Source organism: Triturus cristatus, chromosome 2_1 (genome assembly GCF_964204655.1).
Source record: "Triturus cristatus chromosome 2_1, aTriCri1.1, whole genome shotgun sequence".
Classification (NCBI taxonomy): Eukaryota; Metazoa; Chordata; class Amphibia; order Caudata; family Salamandridae; genus Triturus; species Triturus cristatus.
The window spans coordinates 258,504,868-258,531,235 of NC_140581.1; the positions used below are offsets into that span (position 1 = coordinate 258,504,868).

At 46.3% G+C, this 26,368-nt stretch overlaps 1 pseudogene across 1 annotated transcript in view; it reads right to left on the reverse strand.

The window, feature by feature from the left end:
- LOC146864063 (prolactin receptor-like) overlaps positions 1-26,368 on the reverse strand; it is a 216,396-nt pseudogene that overhangs the window by 23,458 nt on the left and 166,570 nt on the right. Inside the window, exon 5 of the transcript XR_014970045.1 lies at positions 16,456-16,616. The product of XR_014970045.1 is annotated as a prolactin receptor-like (transcript). The remainder of the gene's footprint in view (positions 1-16,455; positions 16,617-26,368) is intronic.

The following is a 26,368-nucleotide window of genomic DNA, read 5'->3' on the forward strand; positions in this document are numbered from 1 at the left end:
GGGATGAATGTTTTGATTTGTTCTGCATTCCGTCCATCAATTGTGTGTCTTTTGCTTTCTCGCTTTAAGTGTGCCAGGTATGCCCAGACGTGGGTCCTGGGCTCACTGTGCCACTGGATTCAAGCTATCCTGGTTGAAGAGGGGTGAAACCCTGAAACCGGTCCTAGGATTACACTATAGCTGCTTGAGGAAACAGCGATCATCATCCCCGAGTGATTACCATGTCATTTCACCTAGCACATCATGCCGTGACAAGCCTGACTTCAAGAGGAAATTATACTGAAAACCTCAAAAGGTTGAAATGGTCAGATCCAATTGTGCGCAAATGTAGAGCCCTGCAAGACTCAAGGAGCATTCCCGCCTACTATAGCATGGGAACTCTTCTCCCGGGAACTGCTTAAAAACTTCCCACGTACTATACGAAAAACCAAAAAAGGTAATTTTACAATAATAACAGCTGAAATTAAGAAATTAAAATCAATACGTAATAGTGCGCTAAAACTAGTACGTAGGCACCCAGGGGAAGATCATAAATTCAATAAATATAAGCAAGCTCAAAAAGCACTTCGACAAGCAATATTTCTTGAGAAAAACAAACGTTCCGAGCAGTTCTGGTTAAAATTGATACATGCAAGTAAAAATCATAACCCAAAATCTTTCTGGTCGCTTGTTAATTCCAAAATACATAAACTAGGAGGACAAAGTAGCGCCAACATCTCTGAAGCTGAATGGGTATGGTATCTAACAACCCATTTTGAAGAACCAGAAAAAGAAGATGGTCCACTGGCCAAACCTCCAGCTATGGCCCCACAACTCAATTTATGCCAACTGCTAGGTACAACAGATGTAGAGCCACCAGAGAAATACGCTGAATCAAACAGAAGGATGCTATCGGCAACTGATATGAAATCTCTGCTCCAGCTCGCAGTACCGCCCCAATGTGCACCCACAACATTGGAAACTATTACAGAAAAAACAGCTTGAATTATAACTTAGGGTCGCTCAGATGGAGCCCCAGGGCCAAATGGTCTACCCCAGTCTCTGTATAAACAGGATACAGAAATCTGGGAAAATCAACTGCCACCCCTCTTTTTTTATTGCTGGACCAACCAGGTGTTACCAGAGTCGTGGCATGATGCCATTATACATCCAATTTATAAAGGTGGCAAGAGATCAGACCTGAAAAACTACAGGATGATTACCCTACTGGATGTGGAATCGAAATACTATGCCAAACTGCTCCTTCAAGATCTGGCGTCCTGGGCCATGAAAAACCATCTTATACCCTTTAACCAGACAGGATTTGTGCAAAAAACAGGCACCATAACAAACCTCCTGTTGGACAAAGTGGCAGCCTCAGGAATATTAATGCATGGCTGTTTCGTTGACTTTAAGGCCGCTTTTGACCGCGTACCTCAAAGCCGATTATGGCTCAAACTGCGGAAATGGGGGATTCCACCAGTGCTTCTACAAGCCATAATTGCACTACACACTAACACATGGATCCGCATAAGACTTGGGGACGGATCGTATAGCTCAAGGAAAATACAAACATCTCGCGGAGTGAAACAAGGTTGTGTGCTGGCAGCAACTTCTTTTCGATCGCTTCATTTCCGATCTGTCAGAGTCACTCAATGAAGTTAACTCTCACCCTCCAAAACTCGCCGGGGTAAGAGTTAGTAATCTACTGTATGCGGATCACCTTGTCCTGCTTAGTCACACCAGGGTCGGCTTGCAGAGACTACTCGATCGGCTGTCCCTTTACACCACCGAAAACAAACTGGAACTGAATCTAACAAAGACAAGGGCAATCACCTTTGGGCTAAGGAAATACCAAGGTGGCGGTTGGCAATACAATGGCAAAAGCTTTGACAGAGCCGTTTCATATAAGTACTTGGGGGTCCACATGGATAGAAGGGGCTCATTCTCTAAACATAGAGACGAGGCAGAAGCCAAAGCCTTGACAATCCAGGTGGCATTTAAGACCCTTGCAAGGCAACTGTCCGGTCCAAGCCTGACCCCACTTATAACTGTCATGAAGGCAAAAATCATCAACTTCCTCACCTATAGCCAGGAGATCATGCAAGGGAAAGACAACAGCCACGTGAACAAAATAATAACAAGAATATTCAAACAAGTGCTGAGCCTTCCAAAAACCTCATCCTCCGCTCAAATACGTCTTGAGTTTGGTCGCCAAGATCACCAAGCAGTAGGGGCTGGAGCATTGATCAGTCTGTGCAACAAGGTACGTACCTCCAGAGAAGGAAGCCTGGAGGCCTTTTTGTGGCAGGAAATCTCAGCCGGTCAGTTTGGCAAATCATACCAGCGTTATCTACAAGACTCTCTAAAACTCCTGGACACAGAAGAAATCTGGAGCTCCAATCCATCGCAGCAAGCACTTAAAATCCACATCAAAAGAAATGTTCGCCTCTAGTCTTTCCACTCGGATAAAACCCAACTGGCACAACGTAAGCATGCCTGGACAATCGTTTCAGGGTTTAAGCCAGGGATCATGGCACCCTATTTGACATGTACCTATTCAGTGTTGTGGAAAAAAAGATTTTTGGCCCTCAGAAGGGGTGAATGGCCATTCCTGTATCATTTGCCAAGTTGGTGCCATGCAAATACCAACATAATGTGCAGGGGGTGCGGGAGTAGCAAGGAAACAATCGAGCATGTGATATGTCTTTGTCCTGCACTCCTTGACGACCGAAAGATCTTGCTAAAGAGCGAATGGAGCAAACTTGGCATTCGCACGTGTCGGCAAGCTATCCTTGCATCAATGAACCCGGATAATCCATTTCTTAATATCCAGTACACCAAGTTCGCTACAAGAACAGCAAGAAGATTTATAAACAGCAAGTCATCAACTGATAATCATAAAAGGGAGGATCAAGTCCAATGTTGTTTTGTTGATTTACTCATTCCTCCGTACCACTCAACAGCAGTTGATTACGGCCTTTTGCACACAGATTTTTTTGCTTTCTTGTGCGTCCTGGAACCTTTAAAGTATTGTATGCAGGGATTTTACCATATACATGGAATTGCACTATCAGTGGTATTGGTCATTAACTCTTAAATGACTAATGTCTTGCCCTGAGTCCTTAGCAGATGCTAAATTCGAACGGACAACCACGGTTCTTAACTGTTTCTTAATCGCTTCTTAAAAAGTCATATTGTCTAGATGAAGTTCATATTTTATTAGTATGAACAAATATAGACTTCCAGGTCTTTTAATTATTTATTGATGTACTCTACTTTTCCTATTCATTATGATGGTACAAATGGACTAAATGGACGCATTTGGGTGGATTCTAAAAAAACTAAGAGGAAATAATGTAAGCGAAAACATAGGACTTAGATAACGCCTGTCTTTTGTGCTATGTGTAAATATTTTAGCAACCACTTGATGTACGTTTTTTATTAGTGATGCATGTTCACCATTGTAATGATTTTAATTAATCAAACAAAAAAGTATTCCTTCCTTCTGGTCCTAGGATGCTTGTTTCCGGTCCAGGGAGGACCTGGCTTGGCAGTTTGTGTAAGACTGTTCAAATGAGGCACAGGGTCAAGACTAATTTGCATATGGCCAGGTCTAAACTGCGGTGGCATGGTGAGCAAAAGAATGATGGATTTAACCCAGATCTCTTGACTGGGGGTGAATATTTTGATTTGTTCTGCATTCCGTCCATCAATTATGTGTCTTTTGCTTTCTCGACCTAAGTGCGCCAGGTATACCCAGACGTGGGTCCTGGGCTCACTGTGCCACTGGAATCAAGCTATCCTGGCTGAAGAGGGGTGAAACCCCGATACCAGTCCTAGGATACTTGTTTCCGGTCCAGGGAGGACCTGGCTTGGCAGTTCGGGCTGGACTGTTCCCATGAGGCACAGGGTCAAGACTGATTTGCATATGGACAGGTCTAAACTGTGGTGGCATGGTGAGCAAAAGAATGATGGATTTAACCCAGTTCTCTTGACTGGGGGTGAATGTTTTTATTTGTTCAAGGTTCAAGGAGTGAGGAAAGAAGGATGAGGGAGTCTTTCTACTATATTACTAAAATGGAATTCAAGACGTTGAAACATATCAAAATAGCTGCATCACAATTCTTGTTTAAACAATATGAAATATTGGATGTTTGTACATGATTTTCTGTTAAATAGCATTCGATTGCCAGATTATTAACAATGTTAGAGGTAGTAAATCATTTTTTGGCTATATTTAATTTGCAAAGGGGCAGATATCTTCCCTCGATTACCCAAAAAATGTATTGTCCTGTTCTAGCATGATATGCCAATCCTTTTCAATCCTAAGAATTCTGAAAAAGATCCCTACTGACCCCTTAGTGCGCCTCAGCTGGGTTGAAGAGAAGGAAAAGCATGTGGGAATACAGGAGCATCTGAGTACCATCATAAACGGGGAATGAATATGCTACTTACCAGTATGCATCTGTTCTTGGCATGTAGGGCTGCTGACATTCATATCTGTGCATAGATCGCCGCCTAGTGTTGGGTCCGGATGTTTGCACGTTGTTGTCCTGGAAGAGTCTTCGAAGTATCCTTGGATAGGTGACTCCTCCCCTGGACTACAGTGCGCATGGGCATCCTCTCCATCCTCAGATTGTTTTTCGCCATTGTGGCAGTGATGGAGTAGATACAGAAAGTGATGACCATGCTTGCAGTAATTCTGAGAGCTGCAGCTGCGACAGGCGCCGGGGAGGAGGGAGGGCGATATGAATGTCAGCAGCCCTACATGCCAAGAACAGATGCATACTGGTAAGTAGCATATTCAGTTCGAGGCATGTGGGCTGCTGAATTCATATCTGTGCATAGAATACATAGCAGTGCCCTCTATTAGCGGCGGCTACCCGTGCCAGCTGCAGCGGTCTGAAAAAGTGTCTTGAGAACAGCCTGTCCTACAGCTGCCTGCTGTTTTGACTGCACATCTACACAATAGTGTTTTGTAAATGTGTGTGTAGTGGACCATGTGGCTGCTCTGCATATATCATGCAGGGGAATATTTCCTAGGAAGGCCATGGAAGCCCCCAACTTACGTGTTGAGTGGGCTCGTGGTGGAATAGTTAATGTGCGTTTTGCCTTTTGATAACAGATTTGAATACACTTAACTATCCATCTGGCTATCCCTGCTTTGGAGATGGCGTTACCTTTGTGGTGTGGGGCAAAGGCAACGAACAGTTGTTTTGTCTTCCTGAATGGTTTAGTCCTGTCGATGTAGTACATGAGGGCCCTCCGTACATCTAGTGTATGTAGTGCCCTTTCCGCAACAGTTTGTGGGTTTTGGAAGAAAACGGGCAGTTCAATAGTCTGATTCATGTGGAACTGCGATATTACCTTGGGCATGAATTTGGGGTTGGTACGTAGTACGACCCTGTTGGCGTGAACCTGAATAAATGGCTCTTGAACGGTTAGTGCCTGGAGTTCACTAACTCTTCTTAGGGAAGTGATCGCTACTAGGAAGGCCACTTTCCAGGTAAGGAATTGAATCTCGCATGAGTGTAGAGGTTCAAAGGGTGGACCCATCAGGCGTGTGAGGACCAAGTTGAGGTTCCACATTGGAGCCGGTGGGTGACTAGGTGGAATGACTCGTTTGAGCCCTTCCAAGAATGCTTTGATGGCAGGCACTCTGAATAGAGAGAGGTGCTGCCTGGTTTGCAGATAGGCTGATATTGCGGTCAAATGGACACGTATAGAGGTGTACGCCAGATTGCATCGGTATAGGTGTAAGAGGTAACAGATGATGTTGTGGATGGATGCGTCCAGCGGGTTGATGTCATTATTACTGCAATAAATGACGAACCTTTTCCATTTGGCTGCATAGCAAGCCCTGGTAGTGGGTCTCCTGGCCTCCTTGATGATGTCCATACAGTCAGGTGGCAGGTTGAGATAGCCAAACTCTAGGACTTCAGGAGCCAGATCGCCAGGTTCAGCTGTTGCGGATCTGGGTGCTGAACCTCTCCATGGTTCTGCGTCAATTGCGCGGGTTTGATCCGCAGCCTTTGATGCGGCACCACGGAAAGTTCGAGGAAGGTGGTGTACCACGGCTGGCGTGCCCACGTGGGAGCAACTAGGACGAGTGTCAGGGAGTGTTGTCGTAGTTTGCGAGCCACCAGCGGTATCAGCGGCGCTGGGGGAAAAGCGTACGCAAATCTGCCGGACCAGTTCATCCATATCGCATTGCCCTGCGACTGCGGATGTGGGAATCTGGCGGCGAAGCTTTGGCATTTTGCGTTTTCGCTTGTTGCGAATAGGTCTATCTCTGGATGACCCCACTGCTGGAAGTACGGTTGGAGTACTGATGGGTGTAACTCCCACTCGTGCATCTGGTGGCTGTGTCTGCTGAGCAGATCCGCCATCTGGTTGTCCTTGCCAGGGAGGTGTTCCGCCATGAGGAACATGTTCCTCTGAATGGCCCACTTCCACATGCTCTGAGCCAGATGAGACAACTGTGGAGAGTGTGTTCCTCCCTGCTTCTGTATGTAGTACATGGCAGTCATGTTGTCCGTCCGGATCAACACGACTTTGTTGCACAGATGTACTTTGAATGCCTTCATGGCCAGGAAGATTGCCATCAGTTCCAGAAGGTTGATGTGCATCTTCTTCTGTTGTGTCGTCCATAGTCCCTGCACTGTGTAGTGGAGTACATGAGCTCCCCATCCCTGGAGAGACGCAGAGAGTTGTATGCCCGACCGCTCACCAACACTAGGTCTTTCAACTGTCCTTGAGCCTGATTCCACTGACGTGCTAGGCACTCCTGAAGTGGGCGCATATGTAACCTCGCGTGCGGGACTATGAAGATGCAGGAGGCCATCATGCCTATCAACTGCATAAACACTCGCGCTGGAAGCGAGTGATTGGGTTTGAACTTGGAGATCAGCAGTTGTATGCTGTTGATCCTCACTAAATTTGGCTGAGCTGTGGCCGCCAGAGTGTCTATAGTCGCACCTAGGTACTGTTGTACGTGTGCGGGCTGGAGATGGGACTTTGGGTAATTTAGTGAGAATCCCAGACTGTGAAGAAGGTGAATGGTGCGGGACATGTGGCTTGCACATTGCTGGGCTGACTTCGCTTGAACGAGCCAGTCGTCTAGGTAGGGGTAGACGTGTATATGCTGCCTCCGTAAATGTGCTGCCACCGTAGCTAGGCACTTCGTGAAAACCCTGGGCGCTGTTGTCACGCCGAAGGGAAGGACTTTGAACTGATAGTGCTGCCCCTGAACAGTGAACCTGAGGAATTTTTTGTGTGAAGGGTGGATGGGTATGTGAAAGTACGCATCCTTGAGGTCCAGTGAGGCTAGGAAGTCTCCCTGCTTGAGAAGCGGAAGGACTTGCTGTAGGGTGAGCATGTGAAAGTGCTCTGAAAGAATGTACTGGCTCAGGGGTCTCAGGTCTAATATAGGCCTGAGCGACCCGTCCTTCTTTGGAATTAAAAAGTAGAGGGAGTAAACCCCCGTACCCTGCTCGTGGATGGGGACGACCTCTATAGCGCCTTTTAGAACCATACTTTGCACCTCTTGCTGTAAGAGCGTTAAGTGCTCTGAGGACATAGGACGGTTTCTTGGTGGTATTGTGGGTGGAGTGGAGGTTAACTCCAGACAGTAACCGTATTTTACAATATCTTTGACCCACCTGTCCGTGGTGATGGAGTTCCACGTGGACAGGAACCTTTGTAGTCTTCCCCCGACAGGTGTTATGTGGTCGGGAGGAAGGGAGAGGGCGTCACTGCTTGTTCTTGGGGGAGGACCTGGTGTTGCCGTAGCCACGTCCTCTGCCCTTTGTACTGGAGCCACGATATCCACCTCGGGTGTTTTTATCGTAGGTGGTCTGTGTATTGCCTTTGTTATACGTTTGTTGTGACCCCTGTCCTCTACCTGCCCCCTTGTTTCCGGGGCGACGAAAGGAGCCGCTCCGAAAGGACTGAGTTTGGAGGGCGCCCATGGACTTTGCAGTGTCCGTGTCCTTTTTTATCTTTTCGAGGGTGGTGTCAACCTCTGGGCCGAATAAATAGTCGGGGTTGACGGGCTGGTTCAGTATGTTGTTTTGCACCTCAGGCTTGAATCCTGAGATTCGTAGCCAGGCATGTCGTCGCAGCATGACGCTTGTGTTTATGGCCCTGGCAGCCGTGTCTGCAGCATCTAGTGCACATTTGATGGAAGCATTTGTGAGTAGCTGTCCCTCTCTGATAAGAATTTCTGCACCTTCTTTGAACTGGTCAGGGAGATGTTGGAGTAGTTGCTCCAATGTGTCATAGTGCGCTCTATCGTAGCGAGCGAGGAGCGCTTGAGTGTTGGCTATGCGCCATATGTTGGCAGCCTGGGCGGCAACTCGCTTGCCGGAGGTCTCTAGCACCTTGGACTCTTTGTCCGGGGGAGGAGCGTCACCTGTCGTTTGCGAGTGTGCCCTCTTGCGAGCATTCGCTACGACGATGGAGTCGAGTGGTAATTGTCCTTTGATGTAAGTAGGATCCCCAGGTGCTGATCTGTATTTTTTATCAATCCTGGGGTTTATCACTCGTGCCCTGGTGGGTTCCTTGAAAATGTCCTTAGCCGGTTTGAGGACCCCCTTCAGCATTGGCAGAGTTTTTACATGTCTTTCTGAGGATGCAAAAGTGTCCATTAGAAAGTCATCCTCGATGGTATCTGAGTGAAGCTGTACCCCATGGTTATTTGCAGCACGTTCAATAAGAGCGTTGAACGCCGCAGTATCCTCCGTGGGAGATGTTTTTGCCCCATAGAGTTGTGGGTCCTGTGTATCGAGAGGTGCACTGGGGTCTGCAGGGTCGCCCCAAGTTTGATCAGGGTCCTGCTGGTCATCAGGGTCTGTGTCTACATGGTAGGGTGCTTGGTCATCCATGTAGTCCTCCAATGCATCCGTGTCGGAGCGTGTGGGGGAGAACCGGTGTGGATCCTGGTAGGAGGAATGGAACGGTTCATAAAGGAGAGGTTCTGATTCCACAGGCAGCTTCCTTTTTAGTGGGATCCTGAAAGGGTCCAATGGCGGTTCCGAAGTTATTCTTCGGTCGTGGAGAATCATCCTGCCAGTGTCGGCGTCGATGACACGTGACGGAGACATCTCGTCCGGTGGAACCGGAGTCTGGGTAACCCGTGTCCTGAGTTGGAACATCTTCGGGATTGTTGACGGAGGCAAGCCGAAGGTAATGTTGGCTGGCCCCGTAGAGGTTGCTGGAGCTCCGATCGGGCCGGAACCCGACGGGTCTTTGAGGGCCGCCGTGGTTTTGTTGCTTTGCGTCGCAGCAGGCCGCACTTGGGGCGTCTTTGAGGCTTTGGCACCGGGCAGGTTCGTAGAGCCGGGCGTGGATTTTTTCGGTGCCGGCGGGTTCTCGAGTCGAGGTGTGGAGATCACCGTCGACGTCCTCGATACGTGAGGCGAGGGAGCGACGCGAGGCGAAGCAGGCGGTATTGCCCTCGGTGTCGTTGGCGTCGGTAGCCGAGTAGGTTTCTCGGTGCCGATGGCCTTTTTCCGTTTGTCGACTCCGATGTCGCCCGATTCCAGTTCGGCACCGAAGTCCCTCTTGGTGCGGTCGGTGCCGACGCGTTGCGCTGGCGTCGAAGGCGTGGAAGGCCTCGATCCGACCAGCGCCACTTTCAGTTTCGGTTTCGTATGAACCGGAGCAGCTTTCGGTTTCGGTTTTGTGGTAGGGAAACCAGCTGGCTTATGCAGCAATGGCTGCCGCTGAACGTCCGAGGCCGGGCCCGAGGGCGGGGCCGAAGAACTACGGGATGGGTCTCGGGTAAGGCCCGAAGGCGATCCCTCGACCGGAGCCAAAGGCTGTGGCGCTGGTGTTTCTTCGGTTAGAACAGGTAGGCCTTGTTCATCATTGGAGCTACTCTCTTCGGCCCCTAAGGCCTCCTCGTCGTCTCCTACCTCGGTGTCGTCTTCACCTCTGTGGAAGAGTGACTCGTCGCCCTCGTCCGATCCGGGGTCGTGTTCGGAAACGGGACTGGAGGGTATGACTTCTAATTCTTCGACGTCGGCCTCGTCGAAGATGTCTGTTGGGGCCGGTGCCGCGTGCCGCGCCTCGAGCCTCGCCGCTCTTCGGTTCCTTATAGTCTTCTTGGAACGGAACCGGGCACAGGCCATGCATGTCGATTCGTCGTGGTCCGGCGAAAGGCATTTGTTGCACACCGGATGGACGTCGATGTGTGGGTACTTCGCATTGCATACCGGACACCTTTTGAATGGCGTCCTGGATTCCATCGTCGAAGTAGTCGATGGACAGGTAAATGCGAAAGAAGTCGGTGCTGAAAGTTAGTAAACTAACAAAATGCTATCGAAACCCGATCGATAAACAGTACCGACGCGAACTAAAGGCCTTTTGGCCTCGACCAAATATTTTCCTAACTTGAGCTAAGATAGCACATCCGAACCCAATGGCGGAAAAAAACAATCTGAGGATGGAGAGGATGCCCATGCGCACTGTAGTCCAGGGGAGGAGTCACCTATCCAAGGATACTTCGAAGACTCTTCCAGGACAACAACGTGCAAACATCCGGACCCAACACTAGGCGGCGATCTATGCACAGATATGAATTCAGCAGCCCACATGCCTCGAACCTCTTGAATATCAGCCACACTGGGGGTGAGGGGAGCGACCCGTTTTTGGACATCGTTTTTAAAACTGGAGGGCAATCGCCCTATTACTCGTGTCAGGAACACAGAGGGTGAGCTTATGCTGTCGCAGAGTGACATACACAATGTATTTGTTCAGCATGATGGAGCCCTATATGGCGAGCAGCCTTTTATTCCAGGGGCACGTGACAGAAAGGATTTTTGGTAGTGCACATCTCGCCCACTTGCATGCTCAGTCGCGTGAGGGACTGGGAGAGTCGATAATGGAGCCAGAAACTAAGAGGGCTATCTCAGAGCTGGTGCGCGACAGGATGCCCGGAACAGACGAGCTGCCGGTAGAGTTCTACCACACCTATGAGTACAGTCTGGCTCAGTGCCTAGCTGCAATGTATGGTGGCTCTGGAAAGGGGTGTGCTGCCGGACACCATAAGAGGAGCCCTGATCATATCGATCCTGAAATCTCGAAGTGATGCACTTGATGCAATGACATACTGGCCCCTGTTTATGGTAAGTTTCGACTACAAGTTCTCAGCAAAATACTAGCTAACCACCTGAAGCACATCTGTCAGCGATGATCCACCGAGGGAAGTGTGGCTTAATAACTCAACGCAAAACCTCCCTAAATATTAGACCGCTTTAGAGTGATGGATGAACACCTGAACAATATTGCAATATAGCGCTGGTCCGCTTCATAGACACTAAAAAGATATTTGACACTATACACTGGGAGTACCTCAGAACCGTGATGGCAAGTATGAACCTAGAACAGGGGTACGATAAGTGACTTACTCAGTCAACAATAGCTTTATTCGGTTAATACTTAAAACCATCAAAGCATACACAAAATTTCATTTGCAAATAGTTACACTTAAGAATAATTAACCAAGGAGTTTCAGACAATACACAATTCACAATTATACATAAAAACGTATTTAAACAGATAATTGGCGAACATTGACAATAAAAAGTAAGGCAAGCCAAAAATTATAAAACTATTTCATATTTTCTAAAGAAAAAGGTAAAAAGGCCCGGACTCAGACTGTCAAACATACTATAAATAGTGGTAAGGTATATTAAACTACATTCGATTTCTACTTCTGATAGCCCCAGTAAGATAGTTGGCTACTCCAAAACAGACAAAAGGAGAACCCAGCATTTGCAGGTATACCAACGCGGGCCTCACTTGCTCAAAGTGACAGTTCTTAAGAATAGGGCAAATAAATTTCTTACGTTGCAAAATGTAAAATTTACAGAAAAAAATCATATGCAGCGTATTTTGTTCAGAGGCGTTATCACAAGGACAAGGGTCCAAAGTGCCCTCTTTAAAAAAGCCCTTCGGGTGAGCTAGGAGCCAGGGTAACATGCCATGTTTAAACCTAATCAATAAAAACAAGTGATAAGGATTATTTATATAGGTCAAGTATGGCTGAATCTCATTGCCCATACTTAACATGACAAATCTCCTAACGGATGGTTTACACACTTCCTCGCCTTCTCTCAACAGCTTTGCCCTGCACATGAACTGGGATTTAAAGTCTTTAATTTCTGGTTTAGACAGCTCGCATGGTCTCTCAAATAATTCTAAACAGCCAAGTGTCTCCAGCTTAGATTTAATATATCGCAGCCAAGGAATACTTACTCTATTATGCTCAGGAGCCTCTGCTAGAGTTTGAATAGGACAGTATATATCTGAGATGTTCAGGGTACACCACCTCCGCGTTGGTGGTTGAGCCTGTTGCCTTTGTACTCAGGATAGAGGGAGAGGGGTCCTGCTGGGGGACTGGGAGCATCTGGCGTTGCTGTATGCTGACGACATGCTTCTGCATCTCTGGATTCAGAGACAGGGGTACCATGGGGCACTGACCCTCTTGAGAAACTGGTGAGGCTGTCATGCCTTCTGACTAACTGAAGTAAAACCTGCACCTTCCCAATAACTGCTAACATTCTGACTCTACAACCAGCGGTGGTGCAGGCTGGTATTAGATGGGACCCCAGAGTACTACAGTACCTGGGGGTTAAGGTGTACCACTCTGTGACGGACGGCAGGGTGGGAAACTAGGGAGGGACACTGCGGGCCCAGGAGGCGATCATTAAAACTTCCAATAATGGTGTGAATTGCACTGTCGAAGATAGTAATGTCTCCTTGAGTCCTTTATTATGCTATGAACCTACTGGTTTGGGTACCACAGACTTGGATCAGGGAACTAAATGTGTTGCTGCAGGAATTGCTTTGGGTTGGTGGTAGTCACTGGTTCGTTTTGAACATATTGTGATGCCCAATGGCTGAGGGTGGCCTGGGTGCTCCGGACTTTGAGATCTATTTTTACCAGTACAGCTACAATGGCTAGCCCGACAGCTTACAGGGCATCAGGTGGAGGAGATGGGTATGCCAGAAAGCCATGCCACAATGGGACACTAATCATGCTGATGCTGGGAGCGAGGGTGACATTGATGAGAAGATCCACTCTCCTTGTGGTGGGGCTCTGAAAGGCTGTAATAAAAAAAAAAAAAAAGACACACCCTTAATGCGCAAGCTCTGCCCCGGTGGGGCTACCTAGTGTCGGGAGAGCCACTTCACTGAGACGAGACTGCAGCAATGTGGAAATAGAAACAACTGAGGACTGCTTTGACGAGGGAGCTGCTGCCTGGAGGGGACACCATTTCTTAAATATGCACTATTGAGTGCACTGTGGGGACAAAACATTACAGGGCTGCACACCCAGGACCTTTTACAGACCCTCCTCACCTTTGGTGGGAGGCGTAAATGAATCACCTGAATTTACAAGACATTTCTATCAATGACAATTACTGGCCTTGCGCCTTTGCATACCAGATGGGAGGGCTCGTTGGGCAGAGAGTTTAGGGGTAAAGAATGGGAACAAACCCGAGCACAAGTCCACAGGATATCTAGGAATACTAGTTTCAAATACACCCAATTAAATTATCTCCACGCAACCTATCGCACACCCCATAGGATCAACGTTATGATGCAAGTTGACACCATCCAATCCAATGGTGTGGGGTTGCCCTATAATGGGTCAGATTTGGGTTAAGGTGATTCGGGATATTGTATACAAGCTTACTAGGTGTTAGAAGGCGACCTCAGAGGGGCTCGGAAGGGGCCCTGACTGCCCTGAGACCCACCCTCGAGGTATCGTAGCCGGGCGCTGGCGGGAGACTCCTCAGGGGAGGAACCTCGTATCTAGGATCGTATACTCGGCACCACACGACAGAAAGACAGTACACGAGAAGTTCTTAAGAGCAATCTTTATCAGATCGGAGTTGTAGGATCTTTATGATCAGCAAGGCAAAATATATACAAGTAGAGCGCGGGCTCACAAAGTCTTGGAGGGGGGTAGGAGGTAGCGGGACAGTCTTTGGGGATAAGAATCAAATGCAGGAGCGTACCCGGCGCACAGCTCACAATCCTCGAGCTGGGGGATACGCTTGTCGTCGTGGGGTCCGGTGGAACCAAGAGAGTCTGTGGGAGCTGCGAGTCACTCAGCAGGCTCGAGTATAAGTTCAGAGGGCTTACGATCTTTCGGGAGCCGCGAGTCACTCAGCAGGGCTCAAGCATAAGTTCGGAGGTCTTACGATCTTCAGGGGAGCCGCGAGTCACTCAGCAGGGCTCAAGCATAGGTTCGGAGGTCTTACGATCTTCAGGGGAGCCGCGAGTCACTCAGCAGGGCTCAGGTGTTCCAAGGCGAATCTATCGGACAGTCCCAGAGCACCCCTTGTTATAGGGCGACTCCTCTTTGATGTCCGGAGTCTGTGCAGGCAGGGGTCTTGTCACCTGGGGGTCGCTTGCTGGGGGTTTCCTGCCATTGTCCTTTGATCCTTTCAGGGCCGGGTCGGGAGGAGCCCCAGACACCCAGCAGGCGTGGGGCCAGCCCTCGGGGAGGCCGGCGGGTCGATCTAAACCCACCTTCCCAGGGAAGCGCAGAGGTGTGATGGAAACTGCTCCTCCCTTTCTCATCCCAAGGGGAGCGCGATGTCCTCCAGCCGGAGTGGCGCCTCTAGGCCAAGGTCGCGCTGGGGCCGGGCGGCCATCTTGGCGCATGAAGTGGGCACGCGGGCCCGGGGTGGCCGAAGGAGGAAGGCCACGGACGGGGGAAGTCCGGGTCGGGTGTGTGTGTTCTGGTGGGAAGGATGGGCTAGGCCGTGGGCTCGGGGCTGGTGTGAGGTGCAGGGGTCAGGTCTGCCTATGTTACGAGGGCCGGGTCTAACACTAGGCGAGACCTGTTGACCATGGAAATATGCTTCCTGAGCTTGTACCCCCGACGGACCAAAAAGAAGGTGGGATATAGATTCTTAGATCTAGCACTCGTGGTTGCCCGCAGGGACATAGCACTGCACTGGCACTCGACTGAAGGGCCGCTGCTTTGCAGATGGCGAACAACGGTATAGAGTTGAGTAATAGTGAAAGGAGATGCCCTAAGAGTGGAGTAGGTTACAGGGGCACGATGAAAACTGATAGCAGAGTTCTGGCTAGAAGTACTAACGGCCTTTGTAGAGGGGGATGGGAAAATGAGTAACTGATTGCCTAGATAGGGCTGCTCTGATGGGGCTAGATGACTCCACTGCCCAGTGCGCCACGGGCATTGTGAGACGGGCTGCTGCGGCACTAACAACCGGACAGTAGTATAAAACACAAAGAGAGGGTTTTCCTAATGTTGTGAATCCACAGGACTGACATTATTAAACTGAATGAGTGTACACACGTTATATAAAATGTTATTGGTTTGTAGTTTGTTTCAGTTTAGTATCTGGGACTTCAGGAAAATGTGCAATGCATGGGGGAGAGGAACCAAGGTAGCCCTTCCCAGCTTGGCTGGAGAGCAGCTGGGATGTGTGCAATGCACTTTGTACTTCGGCAATGTTGTTGATGTGCTGGAATTGATCCACTGCTGCATGAAAATTCCTCAGAAAAAGAGATAACAGATTTAAAAATGAAAAAATAAAAGAATACTGCCAACAATCTCTCCTGGTCTCATCTTCTAATCACTCTTTATGTTCCATGATTAAATCACAACATTTTAGAACCAGAACATATTTGCCTATATGTATATTCTAAAATTACTCTTCGAAAATCTGTATTGTTTTAAATTTCCCAGTTAGAACCGTGCACGGTTTTCATGTGATAAGTTGTTCATAGCATCCCACCATTCAGCTCATTTTGCCTGGTTGCGATATAACCAAAGAGTAAAAGCAATTATCAAGAATTGCAAACTTCTCCACTTGAGATGTGTTTTTGAATGTGACATACTTTGTTCACTGCAGCTCCCCCAATAAGCAGGTCATTTAACAATTCTTCAAATGTACTACTTAATCAAAAAACATATTAGTACAGTTAACTGCAAAGGTAGAAGTGTGCAGATTATGCACAAATAGATGAGTTTCTCTCTATGCATACATAAATTATGGCTTCTTCTGACCCTGACACTAATATGAATGGTGCAGAAGTTGTAATGTCCCTACAGAAATATAAATCTTGCAATGTTGCTCTTGTCACCCTCGAAGCTCCTGATGTGTATTTTGTCTAATCCTTCTTGACTGTAAGGGAAATAGGCAGTATTTAAAATATTAGATGATTGATAGTGACAATTGCAACTTAACTCTTTAGAAAGCTATTAGCAATCCAAGTATATTGCTTGCAATGATTCACTGTGCTTGTGAAAGAGGAGTTCTTTATACAACTCAACTAAATTACCATAATTCATACATCTTTAAAACGCATATTGCCGTGGCAAATGCTGACAGGTAACACAAAGCTATACTTTGCATAACACAATACTCTAAACAGTCTTTTGAGGAACATAATTGACACTTGGATTTCTTGAACCCTGCTTACCTCCCATTCCTTTTCTTTCTTAGATCTGAATTGCACCTCGTATTTAACGGTTACCCAACTAGACTCGACATCGGCCTCTGAAGGTGGGGACCATTTCACCAGAAGATGTGGAGGATCATCGATTATAGAAAGAGTCACGTTCAACGGGGGACGAAGCTGAACTGTTTAGAAATGGAGACAATATCAGTCATCACCTAAGCATCAGATTTAATTTCAATTTAAAAGGTTTCAAGAATTATGGAAGGAAGATCCACTTTGCTAAAGCTCCATGGTTTCCACCATAGAAAACCCATTCTGTACAGCGACAAGTAACACTTCCGAGGTTTATGAAAGGGCGATGTTGACCTGAGGTCACACAGGATTCCAGACTTTAACTCAACTGTGATTGCCAACCAAATTAAAAAGAGGAGACTGAAGAAGTGGCATAAATCACCTGTTCAACTTTAAAGAACAAGAGATCCTTGTAAGTAGGAATTATAAAATAAGTGAGATTTTCTACGGAGGCATAATAATAAATGTTGTCTCATGCACTCAAAGGATTTCTGCCCCTCTTCACACTAGCCTCCCGCTGAACAGCCAACCACCAAACTTGAGGAAGAGCCCATTGTGCTCCACTAGACGGAATGTTTTAAGATGGTGGCCACCTTAACGCAGCCTACTCCATTCCTAGAAGTCCCCCAGTCTACCCTATTGCTCAGAAATCACTGCAAGGTGATATGCTGACTTCTACAAAATACTTCACTAAATACATAAATTATGATACTACCTGGTGTATATCCAATCAGTTCTAAAGTGTCTCTTTTCTGGCCTTGTGTGATGTGGTTGCAGCACGCATCAGGGGAGGCATCACCCTTCTGGCGAGGAGGGCCATTGTGCAGAACAACTGGGAGGTGTCCCAGAATCAATGAAGCGATGCTTCTCATGCATATGCAATCTTGTCTTTAATTTTAAAAATATTTCCAGACCCTCCTGCCCAACCTCTCTACCTGATAATAGCATTTGGGACCAAAAAGGAAGGGCCTTAAAGGGTTTCATGGCAAGTTGGATATTTTATATTCACCTGGTTCTCTGCAGCTCTACTTTACTGATGGTTTTAATATTTGGTGAGTATATTTTTCGGTTTTCTCAAATATTTATTCCTAACATTTTGCTCATTTTCCTTGGCGTTCTGTATCATTTTTGGTGGTTTTCATTATATCATTCATGTGACATACTTTTTCGAGCCTTCAGTGTGTTGTTTAACCCACTTTGCTTTTACCATGCCAACCTAAGCAATGGCATTTTAAATCATATGTATGCTAGTTCCACGTCTTGTATTCCCCACTTGTCTGTCATTCATCCAATATTTTAATGGTGGACCATTATAATATTTCTTTGTTTACATTGTGAATATGCCACACTCAGCTATTGTTTCTTTTTACAATTACTTTCTGTACTATATATAATGTATCCATTGTTCTAACCATCTAAAGGTTTTCTGACCACCCATATATACTTTGGAAATATTATACGACAATAAAATTCTGATACATTTCTATACTATGCTGGGTCCATACATTGATGCCTCCAGCCTGATATTTGCACTACACTAAGATTAATTGCTTTGGGAGCTGAAATGCTACATTCTCAAGGCTGTTTGTGCTCCCAATGGCATACAGTGGAGGGTGCATAAGTCATCTTAGATGCAGATGCAAATTCCTCGACTTGGACAATTTATACTCTGTATTTTTATGCAAAGCAAACATTTTGATGAACATCATCGAATATTTGCGTGTGTTATCTCTAGAAGGACATGAATCAAAATAACAGGTAGCCCCACTTTCCATTAATAGCCAGGATCATGCCCTATAAATGTATTAATGTCTTTGTAATAATACTTTCATATATTATCTCATAAAAATTCTTTACAACTTTAGCAGAAGCATAGGATTTTTCCCACTGTTCTCTTTGGGGAATTCAAGGCTTCCTGTAAAAAGCCCCTAGGAATTCACCATGAATCTTATATAAATCAATAGGGAAAGGTATGGGAGAAACCGGTGCTCCTTGCGGAGGGATGCAATGGGTGGCTAATCAAAGAATGCATTAGCACTGTGTAGGAGTATATTCACAGCTGTGCTGATTACTGAAAGACTATATTCTACGAATAATATACTTTTAATCTAATGAAGGAGGAAATCTCTAATGTGAACCAAGGATCTTAGCTGCGATGCCAGGTTTTTCTACCATTAAATTTTAAAAAAGTGCGCAAAAGGGCTTGGATTATTTGTCTCATTTTGAAAAAAAGAACTAGTAAAATGGCAGAAAGGGCTTCTAATTGGGGCTGAGCATTTCTACATCACCGAATAGTTTTCATAGTGCTTTAGCTAGAGATATCTTCTCCGTAAGTGTGTCTGTGCGGTGTCCTGTCAGAGGAGGAATGAGGGGGAAGGTGTTTCCACTCTGCTTTGCTGTCCTTGCGCTGCCACTTTCTGACAGACAGATGAGATGACAGTGTAAGTGCAGCAAGCAATGTATGTGACTGCAGTGTGCATTATTACCCTTTTCCAAACTCACATGCACAGTATATGTACTGAGGGTAAGAGTGAGGACGCATCAGTTCTGCCAATTCTAGAGGTGGTGACACCACTCCATCTAAAGGCTACCACGAGTGCAGCCCCATCCCAGGACGCTTCCGGCATTCCTGACTGGCTGAGACTGATAGAGCCTTGGCTAATTCAATCTAGACCTTGGCGAAACAGTGACCAGCTGGTGCAGCTACTCCCGCCTAAGCCTGGCCTGTCCTTGCGGCCCTCGCTGTAGCTTCCGCCCTATCCTCTTTCTGCCTGAGCCTGGGTGCGGACACTCCACTGGCCTTTAGGCTCAGGAGACATGAGAGCTGAGAAGAGCAGCTGTCGGCCTCCTCGGTGCAGAAGGCAGGTACATGGCCAGCCCATGGGTCTGCGGGGGCACCTGTGACACACTCTCCTGTATACTTTCTGGATTGCTGCAGCCCTGTGTCCTCTCACCTTCCCACCATCACCATTTGACTACCACCTTGAACCTTGGAGTACGGATGGACTCAGCGGGAGTCAAAAGCTGCAAGACTCGGGGTGACAGGTTAGTGAGGTTTGAAAATGCCCCAGGAAGTATAGGTTCCGCACTTACTTCTAAACTATGTATAATACAGAAGACTTGAAAGAAAACCTTGGGCGACTTTGGGGTGTTGAAAGGCTGAAGTGGGCTTGATGCAGGGCCGGACTGGCCGTAGCGGGCACCGGGCAATGCCCCGGTGCACCGCAGGGGTGGGGGCCGGTTTTGGGCCCCTGGAGGCCGTTTTTGTTACAGGGCCGCTTTTGCAGCAAAATCGGCCATGTAACAAAATCGGCCGAAAACCGGCCCTGGCAAGAGCTCGGCAGCACCCCCGACCCCCGGGCACTTTGCCAGGGCCTGTTTTGGTTCCCAGTCCGGCCCTGGCTTGATGGGATTTAAGGCCTGTGAAACTGCAGCCAGACCATGTGAATTAGCATATGCCTCACATGGCTGTGCTGCGTCATTAATCTATTCTTTCAGTCAAAAGAATACAATTTTGTCTTTGATTCTCTGGCACGTGCCAATATGTGTAGGCTTAAGTCCATATTTTGGAACAAACTCAAAGAAGGGGCACCTGTCATATACAACTCTGACGTGTTTTGTTTTCATGTCTATTAAATACCCACAAGTCATTTATTTACACCGTCTAATAAACAAACGGTTAAAATGTTATAAATATCTGCAGTGTGAGCCTGAAAGTGGGCGACATTGAGGAATCTTATATAGCATTATAGCAGGTTGCCGAGGGCGATACCGGTTGTTAAAGGCCTGTGTCTCAGGCTTATAACAGGGCAGAGGGCTTTTAACACCCGGAATAGCACAAGGCAAAAGGGTTACAATCCTATTAGAACATTACGCCTATTGAAGTTAGACTACTCTCAATGAACAAGCATTGGCATAGCCAATAGGTCTCACCTTTGGGACCGCATAAGTGTTTAGCCGTGCAGCACATTATAGAGTCAATAAACTTTAATTCATAAAGTATGGCAAGAAAGAAGGCCTGCAGTAGCGGGATACAAGATCTGTGATGGTGCACGTAGGTAGACCTGATAGAGAACACTGCTGATATATACATAATAATAAAACACCAAACACCTCTGTCATTCTTACACCTCTTCTCCGTTCTATCGGAACTACACTGCCCCTTCCGCCAGCAAGTGGGCACGGAAGTATAAAAACCAGGGGCCCCATTTGCTCTACATAATAAAACAGAGGCGTGCTAGACAATAAATAGTTTTTAAAAAACACAGACCTTAACTCTGAAAAGTCTGAGGCCAGCAATCAAAACGATTTCCCACATGGATGGCTGGAAGCCAAGGGAAGCTGCCTGACGGGAATTGCTGCCACTTCCTTATATACTAAATCATTGTTTGGAAAAAGTACAGCCCGCGTTTCTGGAGTTGGGCATTCAGGAAAATAGATACAATATCCTTGGCGATATTAAAATTGACATACCGATCTACTGCAGCGCCTAGAAGCAGTTCTGTTCATGTGTGCGCTGTTTGCATACAGCGCCATTCCTGCAGAAGTAGGGCAGAAAGCAGGCAATAGTCACCAGCCCACTTGGGTACTTTAGAGGCCCTGCAGGCAGGCACTTTACTCAGATTCAGACAGCAGAAGACCCATTGCAGGCAGCAAGATAAACAAGAAATTGGCACGCAGACCCGGGAAAGTGCCGCCTAGCACTGTATAATGAACAATGAGGAACCCGCCCCTCTCAGCCAAAACACGGACCGGGAGCAAGTGAGGGCAATGGGAGCTTAGTCACCATCTTCCAACCGTGCACTCCTCATTTTAAGAAAGCATGGTTAAGAAAAAAAAAATGTATTGTAATATTTACTGATAAGTTGAATTATAAATAACAAACAAAACGAAGTATTTTTTGATTGTAATTGGCACAGGGACACAAAGAGGAGTTGTGGGGGCGGGCACACGGAGACAAGGAGGCACGGCGGCTGCCGCCCTGCGCGCCGCTGCTCGCTCCCTTGGCAAAACCCCGTGGGAGTGAACTTTTCAGAAGAGGTGGGACATGCACCCACCTTTAGCCATTTGCAGGCTTTGATTCTAAAAAGACATACGCAAAAGCCAATCAAATACGTGGGAGGAGTCAGACCCACACAGAGTAGATACAAGAAGCCTTGCAGAGCTGCGCATGCGCGCTGCGCTAGGCTCAACCTAAAAAGGGATTAGCATAAAGACAAATATTGGAATATTAGAATAGGGGGGCTTTAGCAACAATATTGGCCCTGTGTCCCATCGTTGTCTTCAATAGAGCTCTCAACATTTTAAAATTCTAATATAGCCTTATAACCCGCCGAAGCGGCTATACTGGCCATTAAAGGCCCCTTCACGCGTTACAGACCCGAGCTGAAGGCAGCCGTCTTTAACAAAGGAGGAGGCCTTTAAAGGCCGATATAGTCCAGCTACGGCGGGCTATAAGGCTATTAGAACATTCTGCCACTAGAAGCCAGAATGCTCTCAATAAATAAAACAAAGGCCTCATGAGCCCGCGTGAGGCCTTTGCTCACAGCTGATTCTGTGTGACAAACACTGGAATGTTGGATCTCTGGGCTTTTACCAGCCATTAGAAGCTCGGAGCCACTCTATTTTCGTCAGTGGAGTGCTCAACATTCCAATGTTCCAATAGTATTTGCTGAAAGTCTGCATATAGGAGCTGTTAATGGTGACTGAAAATCTACGAGACCTGCTGCTTGCAAAGCTATTCACTATGAGGTGAGATGAGACGCCGATTACAGCTGGGACACTTTCTCTTTACCTTTTGGTCTTAAAGGCAAACATTGGACATTTGTGTAATCTTTAACCAATATAAGCAAACAGTGAAATAATCCTCTAAGTGTGGGTCAACCTCTGTTAACGTTCAGTGGCCTCAGTGAGGCTAAGGGCACAAGAGTAACGGTGTGATCCCTATGCTGTGTTTGCCTAAATAATTGCCTGAATACAACCTTAGAAATCTTTCACTTTTAACAATACATGGTGTATTTGGAAATAGGTTTCAGTGCAATCACCTGCTGGTTAGTGTTGTGTGAGTGTGACAAGTCCCTCATTCTACACACTGCACATGTTCACTTACAGAACTACTGTGAACAAGTTAACAATGACAACTAGATTTATGTTTGCAGCTGCCAGTTAATGCGGTTATCTGCACAGTGTAATTCTTCGATTTGTATTGCATAAGGTGCAGACTAACCGTGCTTCTGAGTTTTAGTCTTGTGAATGATAAAAAAAAACTTCTAAATGATATGTGTTTATTTTTTTATAACAATAATCACTTGCGTTCTGTTTTATAAATGCATACATGTGTGCCATAGGTTGCACCTGCTGCATACAACTGAACCCCGCCTGCCTATGAGTGTTTTTGTGTTTATGTTTGCATGTCTGTGTACATTTAGTGCGGCTGCATGAAGGTGTATAACACGTGTTTGCACGCGCATTTTTTAGGTTACCTGTAAGTGTACATTGCCTGCGTCTGAGGTATCGATGCGTGTGCATATGTTTTGGCTGCATACTAGTGCACACAGCAGAGATCAAGCATGTGTGTGTGATTGAATACATCTTTACACGTGTCTCAATTCCTCTGTGTTATTGATGCACATGTATTTTGTGAGTGCACGCATGTATAGACACTGGTGAACATGCATGTGGGTGCGAATGAAAGTGTACTCTGAATATCCATTTACAAACAAGTGAACCAGAACCCACCTTAATAGATGAATCTATATATATTTAACCAACCTATATTGCATATGTGGATTGATGGGCACATGCAAGCCTCTGTGTGATAAACAGGTGCTTTAGTGGTGAATTTGTATGGATGCTGGTGTGAATAAGTGAGTCTGAACTCACTTGCCCTTCTCCAGCAGCACATTGCACAATAATCACTCTGTGTGTAAGAGTTGATTCCTACCCTGGGCTCTGATCTGGTTGGTGTTAGGGCCTATACCTTCAGTGTTGCTAGGTTTGAAAGTTTATAGTTTATATTAGAATGTTGAGAGCTCCAATGAAGATAATGGAGTGGCTCCAGGCTTATAATGGCTGGTATAAGCCTGGAGCGCCAACATTTTAATGTTTGTCTGCATGTTTCTCCCTTTTTAATTTAGAACATTCTACCCTTAGTGGGTGGAATGTTCAAATAGCTATAAACAACAAGATTGGGGAGTGAAGAGGTAGCACCCTACACGGGCATTGGAGGTGGATACATCCTCCACATAGAATTAGTAACAAAACAAAAGGAATCCACCTCGGGGAGGAGGGGTATATTGGAGTCAGATATAATGACTATTGGGTAATGGGAGGTGCGTATCCTATTATGGTTGGACGCACACTGTGTTTGCTTAAATACCCCTCACACACCAAAAGGGCCCTTGGTGTCATGCTTCATCATAGGGGTCTTCCCGCCCCGCTACGGGACGGGGCGTGGTACGACCTGCGACTACGCGGGAGCACTGATAATGTAATGCTATGTGTGATGCAAGAGGGAGGGTCTGGGGTGAATGTAAGTGAGTGAGTTTAAAAAGGACCTGGCCTCTTAGACATACAATCTTTAATAGGTCAAGGGAAGCTAGTGCTATTAAAAAGGTGGTGCGGAGATGTCCTGCATAATGTGCGGATATTCCTAATGAGTCAACATGTTTCGAAGCATCAATGCTTCTTCGTCGGGACAAATAAAGATCCCTCCTATATTTACTATGCTTACTCAAATTAGTGACTGATAATGATGTGATTCTTGAGAATGAAAATGCAATCAATAAAGCACTTTTATACAATACCCAATGGTATGCCTTAATCAGTGTTTATATATATGAGGAACAATGCCCCATGAACCTCAAGAACGGGTGGAAAGGACGTAGTCACTTGGTAGTGCCCTTCGATAGTCCCTAGCTCAATGTGGCTCCATCCTGCGGTTCCGCTCACTCACTTACATTCACCCCAGACCCTCCCTCTTGCATCACACATAGCATTACATTATCAGTGCTCCGCCCCGACCCGCAGCGGGGCGGGAAGACCCTTATGATGAAGCATGACACCAAGGGCCCTTTTGGTGTGTGAGGGGTATTTAAGCAAACACAGTGTGCGTCCAACCATAGTAGGATACGCACTTGCCATTACCCAATAGTCATTATATCTGACTCCAAGAAACCCCCCCCCCCCCGAGGCGGAATGTTCAAATAGCCTTATAGCCCTTTATCGGCCTGAGCTCGCATGCGACTCAGGCTTATAACTCAAGTTCAGGGCTTTTAACAACCGGTACGGCCCTCGGCAGTAGGCTATAAGACTATATTCATGCACAGTTAGTGATTTTGATAGATTTATACCATAGGACACCTACTCCTCTGACTATTGTTTTATTACTTGTGTGGCTTATTTTGTCAGATACAATCTAACAACTTTCTGTAACGTCACTGCCTCAGTGTAGGGTCAGAGCAAGTAACATCTGAGTAATCTGATTGCTCTTGGATCCTGGAAAGCTTGTGCAACTTAGCAGACAATATTGCTGCATGAGGCTATAGGACTTGATTAGCACTGCTGTCCATGGTAAGTGAGAGTGAGATGTGCAAAATGCTTTGTTTTTACTCTGCTGCAGTCACCATTTATTTCCCAAAACATTCTCATAGGAAGTGACTAGTGTGGGTGAGTTTTTGTCACTTCTTTATTCATATAACATCAGCAAATACAATTTGCACCAGGACGCGGATTCACTGATGCCGGCAACGTTATAACCAGAAACCATCAATTGAGCTTTTGTGCTACACAGTCATTTGGGGAGTTGTTTGAGAGCATAATCTATTTAATATGTGTGGGTCATTGCTACACCATACATGTATTGAATATGCAACACATACTTGTGAACAAAATATTCATAGCATTTACACAATTTACAGCAAACGTTTGCCACATAATACAGACATTTGTGAGAATTTATATTTTTATTTTTACATCTCCATTAATACCCATGTACACCATTTTTTTAAGTTTGGACTAATTTGAGGGTTTCTCTTCTATCTCAGGATACGCCATTCTACAATATAATTTGTTTCCAGATGAGACTTGTTTTATTCCTGAATTTAGTGGTTACCCATAAAAGTACAATAAAAATAAGTCACAGCAAATTCTTTGTGAATGGTGCCAATAGAATTGCAGCCTACAGTGCTGTAGATTCACCTGCTTTGAACACTCCTGTAATTTATTATCGGGCTTCGATTATTTCGGGTTGTTTTTCTTTGAAGAAAAAGTTTTTGCTTTGAGGGAACTCATGATGCCTCTCCCTGAAGAAACCAACAATGCAGCAAGATACAAGACGCCTCCTTAGATTGTGATTTTTCCCACAGGGTGAGTGTAACAGTGGGCGTGCTAAGCAGTAGGATGTCTGTGGGCTGATAGGTGTGAGGAAATCCCTTCTTTTTACATGATCCTTGTACTTTCCTGGGTTTGAAAGTTCATATTTGATATTCACGCACAACTGGTGATTTTGATTGATTTATACCAGAGGGCACCCACCCCTCTGGCTGCTGTTTTATGACTTGTGTCACCACTGGCAGCCCTGATTAGATCCTTTGGGTTCCAACTGACCTCGTATGCAGATGACACGCAAATTGTGTTGTCCATTCAGCGGGGTAAAGAAGTGGAGATTGGATTAAGATGCCATGATTGCATGCAAGCCATCGCGGGCTGGATGTCATCAAACTGCCTGAAACTTAATGCAGGAAGTTATCATATTTGGTAATAACACAAATCTCTGGACGCCTGATTGGTGGCCAAATGTAATGGGCACGCCTCTGGCCCCCACTAATAAGGCCAAGAATCTGGGGGTGATTGTGGATTCTAG